This window comes from Dama dama, chromosome 12, assembly GCF_033118175.1.
Source record: "Dama dama isolate Ldn47 chromosome 12, ASM3311817v1, whole genome shotgun sequence".
Taxonomy (NCBI): domain Eukaryota; kingdom Metazoa; phylum Chordata; class Mammalia; order Artiodactyla; family Cervidae; genus Dama; species Dama dama.
Window position 1 is genome coordinate 28,322,941 of NC_083692.1, and position 20,490 is coordinate 28,343,430.

General features: G+C 36.9%; 1 protein-coding gene across 1 annotated transcript in view; it reads left to right on the forward strand.

Moving 5' to 3' along the window:
- Positions 1–20,490, forward strand: part of KCNH5 (potassium voltage-gated channel subfamily H member 5) — a 367,668-nt gene that overhangs the window by 252,693 nt on the left and 94,485 nt on the right. The window lies entirely within an intron of this gene.

The following is a 20,490-nucleotide window of genomic DNA, read 5'->3' on the forward strand; positions in this document are numbered from 1 at the left end:
GTATGCGAGACAGCAAAAGAGACACAGATGTATACAACAGTCTTTTGGACTCTGTGGGAGAGGGCGAGGGTGGGATGATTTGGGAGAATGGCATTGAACATTGAAACATTGCATTGAAACATGTATATTATCATATGTGAAACAAATTGCCAGTCCAGGTTCAACGCATGAGACAGGGTGCTCGGGGCTGGTGCACTGGGATGACCCTGAGGGATGGGATGGGGAGGGAGATGGAAGGGGGGTTCAGGATGGGGAACACATGTACACCCGTGGCGGATTCATGTCAGTGTATGGCAAAACCAACACAATAGTGTAAAGTAATTAGCGTCCAATTAAAATAAATGAACTTATATTAAAAAAATTCACAATGGGGAAAGGGTAGTGATAGTGAAGTCGCTCAGTCACGTCTGACTCTTTGTGACCCCATGGACTATACCCTACCACGCTCCTCCATCCATCCATGGGATTTTTCAGGCAAGAATATAGGAGTGGTTTGCCATTTCCTTCTCCAGAGGATCTTCCCAACCCAGGGATTGAACCTGGGTCTCCCGCATTGTAGGCAGACTCTTTACCATCCGAGCCACCAGGAAAGGGTAGTCTTTTCAATAATTGGTGTTTGGAAAATTGGACATTTGCATGCGAAAGAATGAAATCAGGTTCTTATCTGAGACCATGCACAAAAATCAACTCAAAATGAATTAAGAAATTGCTAAGACCAAGGTCAAGAAGCTTTCCCCTGGGTTTTCTTCCAAGAAATTTAAAGTTTGGGTCTTATGTTTAAATCTTTGCAGTGATTTTTTTTGGATATAAACAATAGCACAGGCAACAAAACCAAAAATAGATAAATGGGACTATACCAAACTAAAAAGGCTCTGCACAGCAAAGGAAGAAAATAACTGGTGAAAAGACAACTTATAGAATGGGAGAAAAATATTTACAAACCCTATATCTGATGAGAGATTAATATTCAAAATATATAAGGAACTCACAAAACTTAATAGTGAGAAAACTAAATAACCCAATTAAAAAACAAACAAAAGTCATGAATAGACATTTCTCCATAAAAGACATACAAATAACCAACAGATATAAGAAAATTCTATGTTACAGAAAGAACAAAGAGGCTTTAAGTCACCCAGACCATGAATTTATGATCAACTTTGTAAAATGGAAATAATAAGATCTGCTTTGTATCATTTTCATAAGGATTAAAATAGAGGTGTCATTTTCTATTTCTTTCAAAGTGCAAACCAATTGAATCTAAGAAAACAATATTGAAATCCCCGCAAAGCTATATTTGAACCTTAGAAGAGGGATATTTTGTTTCCTATTCACTAGATACTGCGATTTCAAAAATAGGCTGAAGGCTGCTGACTATTCAGGGTAAGATAACTTCTGAGTCACTCAGGTCTTTGGACTTTCCCAGAATGTTACTCATGTTTCATTGATAAAATATATTAGTTTTAGTTACTGTTGTTGCTAAACTATCCTAATCAGAAAATTAGAACCTTCTGAAGGTAGTGGCTTTATATGTATTTTTGTCTATATCTGAAAGACAAATCATTCATTCTAGAATTCATAGGTGACCATCAACCAATGAGCAAATGAAATAGCAGACTGATAGAATTGGGAATTTAGGGAAGGAGTTATTCCCTTTACTTCTTTGATACTGCTTTCTCAGATTTTTAGATTAGTTACAATTTTCTAAGCTAATATCATTAAAGGATTCACTAAATGAAAATAAAATAATTGCATAAAGATTTTGTTCAGATATAAAACATCACTAAATACCAAATAAATTCTTTGTCTAAATGATATTTTTCAGTACAGTTTTGAAGGGTCTTGGCATTTAAGAAGATGAAACTGGAATATTTTATAGAGAGCTCTGTTATAAATTATAGAATTACAGCTTGATTTCCCAGAGCAAAGTGTTTTTTGGCTAAAGCTTTTGGCTTTGTGCTGGAGGCTAATGGCTCAGGTCAGAGGTTTGGCATTGAGTTTACCCTGGGGCAGAGGGACAAACTGTAGTTGTCTCTGATGAGATTAAGCTAATCTTCCAGCCAAGCTGGCTCATGTAAATCCAGAGCATACAGACAGTTCTCCTACTGAGGGGCATTCTCAAGTATTTTTGGCTTCATGAAAAGTAATGCTTAATAAAAGTGTATTAATGTCACCAAATGCAATACTCTGTTATTAGCTGATGTTCTAGAGACAATGGTTGTTTGAAGGGATAGTTGTCCCTTCCTGGAAAGGGAGAGTAAAAAGCTTTTAGTTTTTGTTAATACAAAACTCTTAACTTTATTTAAAAAAATTTATTTTGAGATAATTGTAGATCACATGCAGTTGTAAGAAATAACAGAGAGAATCTATCTTTCACCCAGTTTACCATATAAATAGGAAGTTGACATTGATATGAATCATCAACTTTATTGAAATTTCACCAGTTTACACACACTAATTTCATGTAAGTGTGTGTGTGAGTGTGTGTATGTGTGATTGGTTCTACAACAAACAATTTTATCACAAGCATAAATTCATGCAACCACCGCCACAGTCAAGGTACAGGGCAGTTCCATCACTGGGATCACTTCACACCCACAGTCACCTCCGTCCCCTGCACCTTCCTAAATCCTGGCAACCACTAATCTGTTTTCCAGCGCTTTAATATTGTCATTTCAAGAATGCTGTATAAGTAGAACCATGTAAATTTATAAGGTTAGCTTCTTTCATTATGCATAATTCCCTTGAGATCTATCTAAATTCTTGCATGTATTGCTAGTTGTGTTCCTTTTTATTACTGAATGGATGCTATGGCATAGATTTACTACAGTTTGTTCAACTGTTCACTCACTGAAGAAAATTTACATTGTTTCCATTTGGAGTTATTACAAATAGAACTATAAACGTTTGTGGGCAGGTTTTTGTGTGGACATTAATTTTCATTTTTCTGGGATAAATGCCTAGAGTGTAATTGTTACGTCATATGTTAAGCACATGTTTAGTTTTCTGTGAAACTGCCAGAGTAGATATACAATTTTGTATACTCACCAGCATTATATGGACAAACTAGTTTCTTTGCATCTTCTCATCATTTGGGGTCATCATGTTTCTTATATTAGGTGTACAATGATACTACATTGTGGGTTTCATTTCTATTTTCATAATGGCTAATCATGGTGAACATACTTTCATGTGCTTAGGTTTTATCTGTATAGTCTCTTTAGTAAAACATCTTTCATGTCTTTTCTTCTAAATGGATTTTTTTTAAACATTGAGTTTTGGTACTTTTTATATATTTTTGATATTTGTCTCTTGTTGGTTATGTGCAAGTATTTTTTTTTTCCAGTTTGTAGTTTGTTTTTTCAGTCTCTTCAAGTTTTATAGTCTTGCATTTTATATTTAAGTCCATGATGCATTTTGAGTTAAGTTTTGTGTAAGATGTAGCGTTTAGGTTGAAGTTGGCTTTTTTCCCCAATGTATGTCCAATTTTTCCAGCACCATTTGTTGAAAAGACTATATTTGCCAGTATCATGCTGTCTTCATTGCTGCAGCAATAGAATATGCCATAACACTGGATAGAGTGATTCCTACTACCTTGTTCCTTTTTCAATGCTCTTAGCTATTCTAGATATTACACTTTTCTGTTTACATTTAAGAATAAGCTTGTCTATGTCTACTAAGGAACTTTGCTGGAATTTTGATAGGAATTGCATTAAACTTATAGCTAAATTTAGGGTGAATTATCCAATTCATTACTATTTATATGTTGAGTCTTCTCATTCACTAATATTGTATATCTCTCCACTACTTTAGATGTTCTTTGATTTTCTTCATCAACATCTTGTAATTTTCAGAATATAGATCCTGTCCATATTTTGATAGATTTGTTATTTTATAGATTATAGATGATACTATGATTTAAGTTTTCATCTCCACCTGTTCATCATTATGTTTTAGTTTCTTGACTATTTCTTTGGCTCTCAGCTCTCATCTATTGCTTTTCCTCACAGTCAGCATGCACTGCCTGCAAAATTTCTAATAATTTGCTATCTTTGGTTTGTCAAACTTGATCATGTTTGCAAGATCTGGGACTCTGGTAGAGTTCCTTAAACAATCAAGTGACATCATCTGTGAAATGGAGATGAACAATAGTGGTACCTACTTCATGGGGTGCCTATGAAAATTAAATCATAATGTACAAAAATAATAGTGTTCAATATGGAATAAACATTCCATATTGAATGGTTAAAAAAAAGAATGGTTGAATTCAATATATGGTTAAAAAAAAGAATCAAGCGACCTCTGAGGCAGATATCATATATATGGAATTTAGAAAGATGGTAACGATAACCCTATATGCAAAACAGAAAAAGAGACATATGCTTGAAAGTCTTCTTTTCATGGGCAGTTTTACTTACTCTTGTATTCATGGCTGTTTTCTGGATGATGAAAATTGCAAGTTTGATTACTGACATGTCTGGTTTCTCAGCAATGAAGACATTGGTGACAAATATCGATGTAAGTAATAAACACATAAATCAAAATCAATTTTGGGTTAATTTCCCCTAAATCCTTTTAATAGTGTCAACATAACATGCTATATCAAAGAGATGATAATTTGGTTTCTGGAATATTGCAGAATACTAATGAGTTTTGACAGAATTTCTTAAACTTACAAAAAAAATATGTATTTCCCCTGTGCTACTAAATGCACTCATTTAGTAAGAAAAGTAAGGAAAAAAAAGTAAGTAAGAAAAGTTTATTTTTAGTCCTAAAACATTGGAACAGTTTAGTCACCATGACAACATATATACTATTAAGTAGACAAATAACTAGCAGTATTTACTATTCTGTTTTCAGGTCTTATGAATAGCATTGATACAAACTTAAGATGGTAGACATTGCATTTAGTGATAGAAATTCATTATGTTCTAAAAAAAATTCATTATGTTGTACCAATAATTTAAGAAAAGTTGCTTCAATTATGTAAAGTGAAAAAGAGGTTTCACACTCATAAATTGATTAATTGTAAAATAGCCAAGTCTCACTTTGGTTTGGCCTTCATGGACCAGCTCACTTTCCCTCAAACATTCCTTAATTATACCCTCCTCTGAGCTGCTGCCAATTATTTCCTATAAAGCTGGCTTCTTTTTTTGCAACTTGCTTACCTTTCCCTGTAACTTTGACTGAGTAGTGAGTGTGTCTTACTTTTTTGGTGAGATAGGCAAGCAACTTGCATGCAGAAACTGTAACTATTAATGCCATCTCCTATATGTCTAACATATAAAAGACACTCTATACCAATACTATGTAATTATTTAATGAAATTAGTCGTGTCTCCTGTTCTATCTCATATGTGGTACAACTTAATTCTATCCAAATTTGTCTAATGTTAATATTTTTAGTGGTTACAAACTGGTGACAGTAATTATTTTCCATATAGTGTTTTGTCTGACACACCCATACATACACACACATAATGCATACAAATCATAGGCATAGAGATCAGTATGTTTTATATACGTATATACCATATAACTGCTACTTAGATCAAGGTAAAAACATTTTTATCACTCAGAAATCTCATCCCATGCCACGCCCAGGTAAAAGGAATGTTTACCCATTCTAGTATTTTTCCCTGGAGAATTTCATGGACTGAGCCTGGGGAGCTACAGTCCATATGGTTGCAAATGTCGGACACAACTGAGGGACTAACACTTTCACTTTCATGTGCATATTTCACTTTCCCCACTCCAAAGTAATCAGCTTTAAAAATTGAGATATAATTCACATATAAAATTCACCATTTAAAAATGTACAACTTTTAGTAGATTAACAATGCTGTGTACCCATCACCACCCTCCAGAACATTTTCATCACCTGGAAAATAAACTTCAGCCCCTTTAGCGATAACTTTCTATTATCCCCTCCCCCAAGCCCTTGGAAAGGACTAATCTACTCTCTGTCTCTATGGATTTGCTAATTCTGGACATTTCTTATAAGTGGAATCATATTCATATAATATGTGGCCTTTTGTGACTGGTTTATTTCATTTAGCATGTCTTCCAATTTTATCCATGTTACAATATGTATCAGTACTTTATTTCTTTTTAATGAGTAAATAATATTCTCTTGCATGAATTTACTACATTTTGATTATTCATTTATCCATTGATGGAAGTTTGAGTTGTTTGTTGTAACCACTATTTTGATGCTAAACTTCATATAAGTGGAATCATACAGTATATATGCAGTATTTAATTATATGGATATATCAAAGGTGCCATCTTCATTCTATGGCTGATGGACATGAGGGTTGCTTCTAAGTTGGGGCTGTTATATATAAACATACTATGAAATTTCTTTTAGTGAACATATTTACAGACTTCTGTAGTGTATATTCATAGGAATTAAATTGATGAGTTGTAGTATTGGTAGGAGTTTGGTTTTATTAAGAAGTTGTCAAAGAGTCTTGAAGGTGATATTATTTGACATTCCCACTGGAATACCTGATAGACCAGTTGCTCCGTATGTTCTCCATGTTCTTGGTATATTCTTGGTATATTGGCAGCCTTTTACATTTAAGCCATTGCAGTCTGTGTGTGTGTGTATTGACATCTAATTGTGGCTTTAATTTGCATTTCCCCATATTTAATGATTTGGAAAACCTTTAAAAATCACATTGTTTAGGTAATCTCTATTGTAGTTGCCCAACTCGTAAGTTTCTTTCTTTCTTTTTTTTAAATTAGGTTCTCTGCCTATTTCCTATTGATTTGAAGAAGTTTTTCATTTTATCTTGGCTATGTCTCCTTTGAAAGATACATGTGTGACAAATATCTTCTTTCAATCTAAGCTTATATTTCATTTTCTTAACTTTTAAAATTGTATTTATTATACAAGTTTTTAAAAATTGCTTTTAATATAGTCTGTATGTTTTTTCTTATAGCTTACTTATGCATGAAATACTGTCATAGAAAATTTAAGAGGAATACTTAAGCATGTAAATATTCAAGTAACTATACATTTTTTGTTTGTTCTAGTGGTCCCAGAGAGCTAAATACCTGAGACATGTTACTAATAGTGAAGGGTCTAATTATAAGGAAGCTCTGTCTGGTATTGCTATCCCATTTCAACTATAAATAATAACAAAGCAGGCTTTATTTACTAAGAACATACTGATCTGTGTCTAGTCTGATAAATGTCAGCATATTGGGAGAGTGAGTGGAAAAGCTTGGTGTTCTTTGAAACATTTCTGGTTTTATAGTACTGAGTCATTTTACATATTCATACATTGCTATTTATTATATATCTAAGTGTTAGAGTTATAAAATAATGTTTCATTCTAGAAATAATTGTTACCATAAGTATATATAAAGCCATGTCAAATACCCTCTACCTATATTAGATTTTCTAAGGACAGCATTTTTAGAAGTAAAATTAGTGAATGAAGTAGTTTTGTTGTTCAGTTCAGTTCAGTTGCTCAGTCATGTCTGACCCTGTGACCCCATTGACCACAGCACTCCAGGCCTCCCTGTACATCACCAACTCCCGGAACCTACCCACACTCATATCCATTGAGTCCGTGATGCCATCCAACCATCTCATCCTCTGTCATCCCCTCTCCTCCTGCCTTCAATCTTTCCCAGCATCAGGGTCTTTTCAAATGAGTCAGCTCTTTGCATCAGGTGGCCAAAGTATTGGAGTTTCAGCTTCAACATCAGTCCTTCCAATGAACACTCTGGACTGATCTCTTTTAGGATGGACTGTTATTATTGAGTTGCAAAGTCATGTCCGACTCTTTGCAACCCCATGGAGTGTAGCACTCCAGGTTTCCCTGACCTTTGCTATCTCCCGGAGTTTGCTCAAATTCATGTCTGTTGAGTCAGTGATGCTACTTAATGATCTCATCCTCCACCACCCACTTCTTTGCAATAAGTTGGCTCTTCACATTAGATGGCCAAAATTTTGGCATTTCAGTTTCAGCTTATCATTCCAATGAATATTCAGGGTTGATTTTCTTTAGGATTGATTGGTCTGATCTTGCAATCCTTGAGTAAAGTATATATATATGTGTGTGTGTGTGTGTGTGTGTGTGTGTGTGTGTGGCACAGTGGTAAAGAATCTCCCTATCAATGCAGGAGATGAGGGTTAGATCCCTGGGTCGGGAAGATCCCCTGGAGTAGGAAATGGCAACTCACTCCAGTACTCTTGCCTGGACAATTCCAACGATAGAGGAACCTGGCAGGCTACAGTCCATGGTGTCACAGAGAGTTGGACACAACTTAGTGACTGCTTATACACACACACACACACACACACACACATATATATATATATTCAGTTTTGTCAATATAATCAGGTAATTCATTTCCATCCACAACATATGAGAGGAACTCCTTCTTTTAAAGACACCAGGAACACCAATTGTCATGGGTGACTTTTAAAAAGATCATGGCCAGATTGTTTCTAGTCACTGGATAATTAATCAAGTTACTTCTAAAATCTAATTTTAGAAAATATTTTCACATGTGGAAAAGTATTCTTATTTAGTTATATTCAGTTCAGCTCAGTTCAGTCACTCAGTCGTGTCTGACTCCTTGCGACTCCATGAACAGCAGCATGCCAGACCTCCCTGTCCATCACCAACTTCCAGAGCCTACCCAAACTCATGTTCATTGAGTTGGTGATGTCATCCAATCATCTCATTCTCTGTCATCCCCTTCTCCTCCTGCCTTGAATCTTTCCCAACATCAGGGTCTTTTCAAATGAGTCAGCTCTTTGCATCAGGTAGCCAAGTATTGGAGTTTCAGCTTCAACATCAGTCCTTCCAATGAACACCCTGGATTGATCTCCTTTAGGATGGACTGGTTGGATCTCCTTGCAGTCCAAGGAACTCTCAAGAGTCTTCTCCAACACCACAGTTCAAAAGCATCAATTCTTCAGTGCTCAGCTTTCATTATAGTCCAACTCTCACATCCATACATGACTACTGGAAAAACCATAGCCTTGACTAGACGGACCTTTGTTGACAAAGTAATGTCTCTGCTTTTTAATATGCTGTCTAGGTTGGTTATAACTTTCCAAGGAGTAAGCATCTTTTAATTTCATGGCTGCAGTCGCCATCTGCAGGGATTTTGGAGCCCATAAAAATAAAGTCAGCCAGTGTTTCGCCTATTTCCCCTTCTATTTGCCATGGAGTGATGAGACTGGATGCCATGATCTTAGTTTCCTGAATATTGAGCTTTAAGCCAACTTTTTCAGTTTCCTCTTTCCCTTTCATTAAGAGGCTCTTTAGTTCTTCTTCACTTTCTGCCATAAGGTGGTGTCATCTGCACATCTGAGGTTATTGATATTTCTCCCGGCAATCTTGATTCCAGCTTGTGCTTCCTCCAGCCCAGGGTTTCTCATTATGTACTCTGCATAGAAGTTAGATAAGTAGGGTGACAACATACAGCCTTGACGTACTCCTTTTCCTATGTACATGTAAAAGTACAGAGATGAGATAGAGAACAATAGAAACTCTAAATTTTGTCAGAGCCCTACGTTTGGAAAGTTAATAGTCCCAAACAGTAGCTTTCACTAGTTAAAAATTGATAACAATTGCTATTTGTTTTTTGTTTTTTTTTTTCACTGCTCATTTTGCTGGAAAACAAAAACCAGGAAAAGCTTGGTGGGAGTGTTTTTCTGTATATTTTAAACAAAAACCTTATGTCTCACTTTTGTATGTAAAGTCTCGTCACAGAAAATTTATCTGTAAATTGAAACCTATGCATTTCAACCTATAATAATTCATGATTATAGCAGTCTCTGTTGCTAAAAATGTCCTTTTACTTTTAAATAATGGAAATTAATTTACTTTGGTTTTATTTTATTACATTTCTCTGAGTTAATTCTATAGGGGTTTTGATACCCCAGCAATTGGCAGACTAACATCCAGTCAGCTGCTCTCCTTTGGGCCACATGGCTGCTTGGCTATACTCAAAAATCAAAAAATAAATAAATAAAATAAGATGAGCTTTCTTTTATTCCCATAAAGTGAATGAGAATTGAATTTCTGCAGAGACCACTGCTTCACTTGTAGGTAGTCTTGAGCTTTTCATTCCCAGGAAGGATTGTAAAAATGTTTTAAGTGCAAATGTCATTTGCTTGACATTTTGAACTAATTTTCACTAACTTAATGCTAATTAAGTTGGACTGGTGAACAGAGGTTAATTAGCAGGGCATAACTTAATTGCAACAAAGGTAGCAGGAATTTTGAAGAATGTGAATGACGACTTCAATGCCTATCAAAACGTCATCAATATATTTATTCCATTGTTTTAAAAAAGAAAACTAGGAGATCATTTTCAGTAATCAACTATTATTAAAAATAACTAGCACTATATTATTCCTGATATAAGATTTTATAGATAAACAGTAAAATATTTTAAAGAAGTAAGAGACATCAAGAGGGAGCCTTGTTTAGTTCACAACCTTCAGGCACTTAAAATGCAGTTGTACTTATTATCCCCATTTTCACAATAAAAATTTGTTGAAGATGAATTAGAAGTGGTCCGTCTGTGGTCACTGAATTCAGGAGCAGTGGTAGGAGATACCTCCACTAAAACTAAAGCTCTCCAGCCCCTGTCTCATTAAATTTACAGTTCTTTTGTTTCAGATGAAATTGCCATTTGTTTCTCTTTCAAATGCAAGCAAGAGATTTTAGAGACAGATTCTAAAATCATGTAAGATACAATCATATATTACCAGTCAAAGTGTAACTTGGTACTAATTTTCTGGGAAACAATTTGGCAAGAGCCTTAAAAATGTTTTTATACTTTGCTCAGTAATTTTACTTCTAAAATTGCTGTTCTTAAAACAATCTGATATAAAGTGTTGATGACTAGAAAAGAAAAAGGTACAGGGTATTTGTTATGACTTGATTTATGAAAGGGAAAACTGAAAATCTCAACATCCAATTATAATACAATGGTTAAGTGAATTGTGTTATAATTATATTAGGAATTATTTTGCAGTGATTCAAATTATGTCTTGGAATCAGTATTTCATGGCATGGGAAGTGATTATAACATGACATTGAGTGATTATAGCCTGAAATAAAACTTAAGTTTTATAAAACTCAAGTTTTATAAAAATATTCTACATGTGTATATGTGTACTCTGTTGTGTTCAACTCTTTGTGACTGCATAGACTGTAGCCCACCAGTCTTGTCTGTCCTTGGGATTCTCCAGGCAAGAATATTGGAGTGGGTTGCCATGTCCTCTTCCAGGGCATCTTCTAGCCCAGGGATGGAATATCTCCTACATTGGCAGGTGAATTCTTTTCAACTAGTTCCACATGGATTGCATTGCAGGCAGATTCTTTACCATCTGAACCGCCATGGAAGCCCCTGTATGTGCATAAATATGTATAAATAATGAAGAAATTCTGTGTTGTTCTTCATAGTTTTTTGACTTCCCATGTTTTGTATGATGAGTATTAAAATACATTTTAAAGTATATTCAAAGAATGAATTAGAGAGAATCAACCTTCTTCCTTTGACTCTAGTCAATCATTTCCTCAGAGAATCTTGATTTAACTTCTTGGTTTCTAGTGAAAGTATTTAGGTCTCTCTTCTAAGCTTCTTCTAAACACCAATACCACAAAGGATGAAATTGTTGGGGGAGGGGACCTACCTGAATGACATTTATCAAATTTTCTCTTTGTGATATAATCTGGACCTCCTGGTGGCTCAGATGGTAAAGAATCTGCCAGAAAGCAGGAGATTGGGTTCAATACCTGGGTCAGGAAGATCCCCTGGAGAAGAAAATAACTACCAGCTCCAGTATTCTTACCTGGAGAATTCCATGGATAGAGGAGACTTGTGGGCTACAGTCCATGGGGTTGCAGAGTCAGACAGGGGACACAACTGAGTGACTAACACTTTCACTTTCATACTAATATCTAGTTCAGATCTTTCCAATACATATGCTAAAACTTATGTATGGAATAAGATGCCTTTCCTTTGGCAAATGGTAATGAGATAGACTAATAATTTGTCAGTGAATCTTCATGTCTTTACCAACACACTTTGTATGCAATACAAATGGAGCTAAAATAAAATGTTTAGTGAGATATAGAAACAAATTTGCAAAGAAATTGAGGCTGTTCAGTGATGCTGGTGGTGGCATTACTGATTTCCTAATAAACTAGTTTGATTAATTGGACTTTGATTTTCAGAAATCAGCAGTTTTACTTCTGTAATACACTAAGAACCAGAGAACATCAGAAAGTGCCAGATGTTGCATTTTAATCCTGGTTGAGCTTTACTTGGGAGCATTGGCTTAAGAGCTGGAACTCAAGAGTTTTAGGCTTTGCTAATTTATTGAGAGGCCTTGAGCATATCAGATACCTTTCTGTAAAATGGGGCACTGGACTAGACACAGTGATTTTTCAAACTGTTCCTGACTGGACGCTCCAGGAAGATATGCACCATGAGAGTTTTATCTCACAGATCTGGAAGGCCTACATAGTAGCCTGCATGTGGCTAGTATATAACCAGAGCTTATGCTTTGAGTTAAATGAATGAATGTGTCCTCTGGAGCCCTGCCTGGAGTCAGCTTTTCTATCAGATTTTCAGCCAGCATAATGCCACATGTATCTGCTTTATATATCAGGTAGACATAAGGTAAGATTGCATTAAAAATGTAAAGGACAATTCTACTGCTGTAAATAAAAGTTTAAAAGCTTTAGGATTAAGTCTTTTCAATTCTGTGATAATTTAATGTTACTATTGTGCTATTATTTAAAAATGCAGATCACAACACCTCTTACTCTCATTTCCCCTTCTATATGATTTTAAAATCTATGATAGAGCTGTGTGTAAATTGTATTTGTGAAACAGCAAGGGATGATATGTGTTTTGATGGATGGATTGGAGGTGACAAGGCAGAGAAGCAGATGATGGGGTACGCCAGTCAAAGGAACAGCTCTCCTACAAAGGCAAACAACCACAAGTGAGCATGGCAACTTTGAAAATGAAAGTGAAAGTCACTCAGTCATGTCCGACACTGTGACTCCAGGCCAGAATACTGCAGTGGGTAGCCTTTTGCTTCTCCAGGGGATCTTCCCAACTCAGGAATTGAACCCAGGTCTTCTGCATTGCAGAAGGATGATTCCTTATCAGCTGAGCCACAAGGCAAGCCCAACTTTAGACAGGCAAGAAATATGTGACTTGGGTGCAAGTTTAAAGGAAGATAGTAAGAGATGTGGCTGGAAGAGGTTCCTATTATAAAGAGCCTTGTATGCTTGCTTAGGACTTGAGCTGTATCTGGTGGGGAAGCAAGTCTTTAGATTTTTAAGAAAGTGAGATATTTGTGTTTTACTATGAGTAAAACTCATATGAGTCTCAGTGTTGAGATTAGCTCTTTGGAGTCTGAGGGTTATCTGTTAAGATACCTCTTGATCTTGGGTTTAATGAAACTGGTATCATAAATACTCAAAAATGTTATCTTTTTTCAGACCATGGCATACTTTCTCTTTTTTCATACTTGGTTTGCAGAATTCTAAAAATGATTCCTTATATATATCAATCCTAATATGTCAACCCTAAAGTAAATCAGTCCTAAATATTCATTGGAGAGACTGATGATGAAGCTGAAGCTCCAGTACTTTGGCCACCTGATGCGAAGAAATGACTCATTAAAAAGACCCTGATGCTGGGAAAGATTGAAGGCAGGAGGAGAGGGTACAACAGAGGATGAGATGATTGGATGGCATCACCAACTCAATGGACATGAGTTTGAGCAAGCTCTGGAGCTGGTGATGGACAGGAAAACCTGGCATGCTGCAGTCCAAGGGGTTGCAAAGAGTTGGACATGACTCAGTGACTGAACTGAACTGAACTTGCAGAATTCTAAAAATGATCCCGTATACGTAGCCAGAGCTCTTCCAAAGACAAAGCTTACTGTCTTAATTAAGAATACACTTTGATTTATTATTACCTGGACATGAAGACAGAGAAGAAAATGGCAACCCACTGCAGTATTCTTGCCTAGAGAATCCTGTGGATAGAGCCTTGTGGGCTGCAATCTATGGGGTTGCACAGAATTGGACACGACTGAATCAACTTAGTAGCAGCAGCAGGACATGAAGAGGGGATAAAAAAACCAACCCTGGAGTCAAACAAAAGAAGTCACTACTAATTAGATATCATCTACTGAAATGTAGCTTCACTTGTTTATGACTATTAGAGACATATTATTAGAGACTATTAGACATCATGTGAAATGCCAGGCTGGATGAAGCAAAAGCTAGAATCAAGATTGCCAGGAGAAATATCAATAACCTCAGATAGGCAGATGACACCACTCTTATGGAAAAAAGTGAAGAGGAACAAAAGAGCTTCTTGAAAATGAAAGAGGAGAGTGAAAAAGCTGGCTTAAAACTCAGCTTTCAAAAACTAAGATCATGGCATCCAGTCCCATCAGTTCAGTTCAGTCACTCAGTCATGTTCAACTCTATGCAACTCCATGGACTGCAGCATGCCAGGCTTCCCTGTCCATCACCAACTCCTGGAGCTTACTCAAGCTCATGTCCATTGAGTCGGTGGTGCCATCCAACCATCTCATCCTCTGTCGTCCCCTGCTCCTCCTGCCTTCAGTCTTTCCCAGCATCAGTGTCTTTTCCAATGAATCAGTTCTTTGCATCAGGTGGCCAAAGTATCGGAATTTCAGCTTCAACATCAGTCCTTCCAGTGAATATTCAGGACTGATTTCCTCTAGGATGGACTGGTTGTATCTCCTTTCTGTCTAAGGGACTCTATCCTTTTCCAACACCACAGTTCAAAAGCATCAATTCTGTGCTCAGCTTTCTTTATAGTCCAACTCTCGCATCCATATATGACTACTGGAAAAACCATAGCTTTAACCAGATGGACCTTTGTTGAAAAAGTAATGTGTCTGCTTTTTAATATGCTGTCTAGGTTGGTTATAACTTTTCTTCTAAGGAGCCAGCATCTTTTAATTTCATGGCTGCAGTCACCATCTGCAGTGATTTTGGAGCCCCCCAAAAATAGTCTGCCACTGTTTCCATTGTTTCCCCATCTATTTGTTATGAACTGTTGGGACCCAATGCCATAATCTTAGTTTTCTGAATTTTGAGTTTTAAGCCAACTTTTTTACTCTGCTCTTTCACTTTCATCAAATACTCTTTAATTCTTTACTTTCTGTTGTAAGTGTGGTGTCATCTGCCTATATGATGTTATTGATATTTCTTCCAGAAATCTTGATTCTAGTTTGTGCTTCATCCAGTCCAACATTTCTCATGATGTACTCTGCATATAAGTTAAATAAGCAGGGTGACATATACAGCCTTGACATACTCCTTTCCTGATTTGGAACCAGTCTGTTGTTTCATGTCCAGTTCTAACTGTTACTTGACCTATGTATAGATCCTCAGGAGGCAGGTCAGGTGGTCTGCTATTCCCATCTCTTTAAGAATTTTCCACAGTTTGTTGTGATCCAGTCCCATCACTTCATGGCAAATAGATGGGAAAACAATGGAAATAGTGACAGATTTTATTTTTGACGGCTCCAAAAGCACTGCAGATGTTGACTGCAGCCATGAAATTAAAAGACATTTGCTCCTTGGAAGAAAAGCTATGACCAACCTAGACAGCATATTAAAAAGCATAGACATTATTTTATCATCAAAGGTCTGTATAGTCAAAGCTATGGTTTTTCCAGTAGTAATGTGTGGATGTGAGAGTTGAGATGTGACAGTTGAATCTCTCACATAAAGAAAGCTGAACACCAAAAAATTGATACTTCTGAACTGTGGTGTTGGGGAGGTCTCTTGAGAGTCCCTTGGGCTGCAAGGAGATCCAACCAGTCAATCGTAAAGGAATTCAGTCTTGAATATTCATTGGAAGGACTGATGATGAAGCTGAAGCTCCAATACTTTGGCCACCTGATGCAAAGAAGTGGCTCCTTAGAAAAGACTTTGATGCTGGGAAAGATTGAAGGCAGGAAGAGAAGGGGACTACAGAGGATGAGATGTTTGGTTGACATCACCAACTTGATGGACATGTGTTTAAGCAAGCTCTGGGAGTTGGTGATGGACAGGGAAGCCACTGTGCTGCATTCCATGGGGTCACAGATTTGGACACGATTGAGTGACTGAAGTGAACTGATAAGATACCCAGTTGGGAGCTATCTGACAAGAGATTGGATATGACATTCAAAGCAGAGTACATTGAAATTGGGAATAATGGACCAGGTGTGACAGTTATCTTGAAAGTTTTATTTTATAACTTAAAACTAAATTTTCACAAAGACAGAAATATAGATAAATGGAACAGAATAGAAAGCCCAGAGATAAATCCACGAACCTATGGACACCTTATCTTTGACAAAGGAGGCAAGGATATACAATGGACAAAAGACAACCTCTTTAACAAGTGGTGCTGGGAAAACTGGTCAACCACTTGTAAAAGAATGAAACTAGAACACTTTCTAACACCATACACAAAAATAAACTCAAAATGGATTAAAGATCTAAATGTAAGACCAGAAACTATAAAACTCCTAGAGGAGAACATAGGCAAAACACTCTCCAACATAAATCACAGCAAGATCCTCTATGACCCATCCCCCAGAATATTGGAAATAAAAGCAAAACTAAACAAATGGGACCTAATGAAACTTAAAAGCTTTTGCACTACAAAGGAAACTATAAGTAAGGTGAAAAGACAGCCCTCAGATTGGGAGAAAATAATAGCAAATGAAGCAACAGACAAAGGATTAATCTCAAAAATATACAAGCAACTCCTGAAGCTCAATTCCAGAAAAATAAATGACCCAATCAAAAAATGGGCCAAAGAACTAAACAGACATTTCTCCAAAGAAGACATACAGATGGCTAACAAACACATGAAAAGATGCTCAACATCACTCACTATTAGAGAAATGCAAATCAAAACCACAATGAGGTACCATTACACGCCAGTCAGGATGGCTGCTATCCAAAAGTCTACAAGCAATAAATGCTGGAGAGGGTGTGGAGAAAAGGGAGCCCTCTTACACTGTTGGTGGGAATGCAAACTAGTACAGCCGCTATGGAAAACAGTGTGGAGATTCCTTAACAAACTGGAAATAGAACTGCCATATGACCCAGCAATCCCACTTCTGGGCATACACACTGAGGAAACCAGATCTGAAAGAGACACGTGCACCCCAATGTTCATCGCAGCACTGTTTATAATAGCCAGGACATGGAAGCAACCTAGATGCCCATCAGCAGATGAATGGATAAGGAAGCTGTGGTACATATACACCATGGAATATTACTCAGCTGTTAAAAAGAATTCATTTGAACCAGTTTTAATGAGATGGATGAAACTGGAGCCACTTATACAGAGTGAAGTAAGCCAGAAAGATAAAGAACATTACAGCATACTAACACATATATATGGAATTTAGAAAGATGGTAATGATAACCCTATATGCAAAACAGAAAAGGAGACACAGAAATACAGAACAGACTTTTGAACTTTGTGGGAGAAGGTGAGGGTGGGATGTTTCAAAAGAACAACATGTATATTGTCTATGGTGAAACAGATCACCAGCCCAGGTGGGATGCATGGGACAAGTGCTCGGGCCTGGTGCACTGGGAAGACCCAGAGGAATCGGGTGGAGAGGGAGGTGGGAGGGGGGATCGGGATGGGGAATACGTGTAAATCTATGGCTGATTCATATCAATGTATGACGAAACCCACTGAAATGTTGTGAAGTAATTAGCCTCCAACTAATAAAAAATAAAAAAACAAACAAACTAAATTTTGCCTTGCATAAGACATTTATTGGGCTTTCCAGTTGGCAATAGTGGTAAGGAACCCGCCTGCCAATGCAGGAGACATGAGAGAGGCAGTTTCGATCCCTGAATCAGGATGATCACTGGAGGTGGCCGTGACGACCCACTCCAGCATTCTTGCATGGAGAATCCCATGGAGAGAGGAGCCTGGCGGGCTACTGTCTTTAGAGTTGCAAAGAATTGGGCACTGCTGCAGTGACTTAGCACACACGCATTCAGGCAAGACGTTTATTAGCTTCCCAGGTGGTGCAGTTGTAAAGAATCTGCTCGCTAATGCAGGAGACACAAGAGATGAGGGTTCAATCCCTATGTCGGGAAGATCCCCTAGAGGTGGAAGTGGCAACCCCTCCAGTATTCCTGCCTGGAAAATTCCATGGATAGAGGAGCCTGGTGGGCTACAGTCCATGGGATCACAGAGAGTTGGACATGACTGAGCACAAGCATTAGCACAAAGATTCTTATTAAGGCTTTCATTTACAGAAAAAAAATAAGATTATGCTCATATCTCGGTGACAGACACACAGGGATAGAGCACATGCTATATATATAAGGGATTGGGGTGGCGCTTGTCCGTAGGTGTGACTTTGGTCTATTTAACACTTAGTTTTAATTTGTCACTTTATGACATTTGGACTTTAGTATATACTGTGAATCAAAATAATAAAAAAGTCAATGTCTTAAGGAAAGTGAAGAAAGGAAAGATGCACTTAAAATGTAATGAAAGTCCTCTTTTGATATGCTACTAAACGGAGAATATTGCTAATAGTGGGAGATTTCATTTTCAGCATGAATCTTGAAAGAAACAATTAAAAGGATGTAAAATGACTCTTACCAAAATGAATCTAAAACAATGAAAATTCTGTAAGGTAACAAAAATAGAAATAGATTGATCTGTTTGACCATTAAGCTATTCAGTATAATATTTATACATGTATGTATATATTTTAAAATTGCTTTTATGGTTTTTGCTCCTCTAGTACCAATTCTATTTTCAACTTCAGGCTCATGCAGAAATACTTTCTTAATTCTGCCTAGAACTTCATCAAAGTCAAGAAACAGAATTCAGGCAGGAGTGGAGAATGAAAAAAAAAGCAAATGGCTTTTAAAGAGAGCTAAAAAAAGCATTACATTTTGTTGGAATACTCAAATGTTCGGTAGGGAAAACAAAGCCTAGCCTTTCTTTAACATTTACTATGTGCAAGACTAAACTGGGCTAAACTCAAATCCTTTCATTTAATTCCTACAATGAACCTATGAAATAAACACTATCATCCCATTTCACAGATGAGATTCAGAGCAATAAATAAGTTGCCTTAGGTTACAAAGATAAGTGGTAGATCTGTACCCAGACCTATGACCTCCTGAGGCTGATCTTTCATGATACCTCTAGGCACTCTTCCATGTCACCATGGCCATTCCCCTATCATACTTTTCTCACCATATTATAATTGTCTTTTTACCTCCTATCTCCTCCTACTTCATCGTTAGCTCTGCCAAAGCAAAGACAGCCTATTGCCCTTCTAGTTCCAGGAATTTAATGCAGTGAAATGCCTCACGGTAGAAGCTCAGTAAGTGCCCATTGAAAGACTAATATTTTAAGGAGTCACTGAAAGTTAATATAGTAAAGAAAACATTGTATTGTTATGGAAACTAACTGATGTGGAAAGTGCCAATTGCTTCTATAGTTCTGTTAGATGTTCCTTTTTTCAAAGATGAACTCTTTCAGAAAGATAGGAGAGCTGATCACTATTGCATATAGGAATTCAGAAGAGTAAGAAAAAAATCCGCAAATATCGTGAAGTGATGTGACGTGGTATCACAGTATTAGGAAAGGTTAAGGGGATGGATATTGAAAGTATAATTTAATTAAGGGTCTTTACATTTATGGTGGCTCATCTTCTACACACAGAAGCAACCTGCTTTTCATGGATAGTGAGCTCCAAGTGAAAGGAATATTCCAGGCCTTAGGTCATTTTTTAAAGGTTAAAATGCAGTTAGCATAGGAAAGAACACTATTTTATATGAAAACATTATTTGGTATAATTTAAAGAGGACAAATCAACTTAGACTTCAGCTCAAGGGATTCAAATTCTATCAAAGAAAAACATTTCTGATTATAAGGAAGCGTTTACCAAGGGAGTCAGGAGAGGATTCTGAGTTTGCACATGCACCTTTCACAGGGACTGTCCTGACTTCTATAATCATATCTTGCTTGATGATGCTCTGACGATAATGTGATTATATGTCCATTTTAATCTGGGTCTTTAACTGCCTTGTCTGAAAGCTACAGGGGATAAAGTCTCTATACCTCCGTCTCTTTAAGCATGTTTCTGCCATTTATCCCCCCTTCTAAATGGTGCTCAGAGCTTGAATTCTGCTGTTGCTCTCAGCAGTCTTTAGGAGTCAAAGACCTGAATGAACAAGGGCTACCATGCAGCCTGCAGAGCCCACCTCTGCCAGCGTGGACATTGCCAGTTTTTTAAGCCTTACAGAAGGCTGGTGAATACCCTTTAGCTCCCTGAACATAAATTTATTAGTAAAATAAAAATGTTTCAGAGTGAAGAAAACATATGGAGAGTGGAGTTGTTATCAGCCGCGTCAAGTTGCATGACATATTGCAATGATGCTTTTGTTGATTT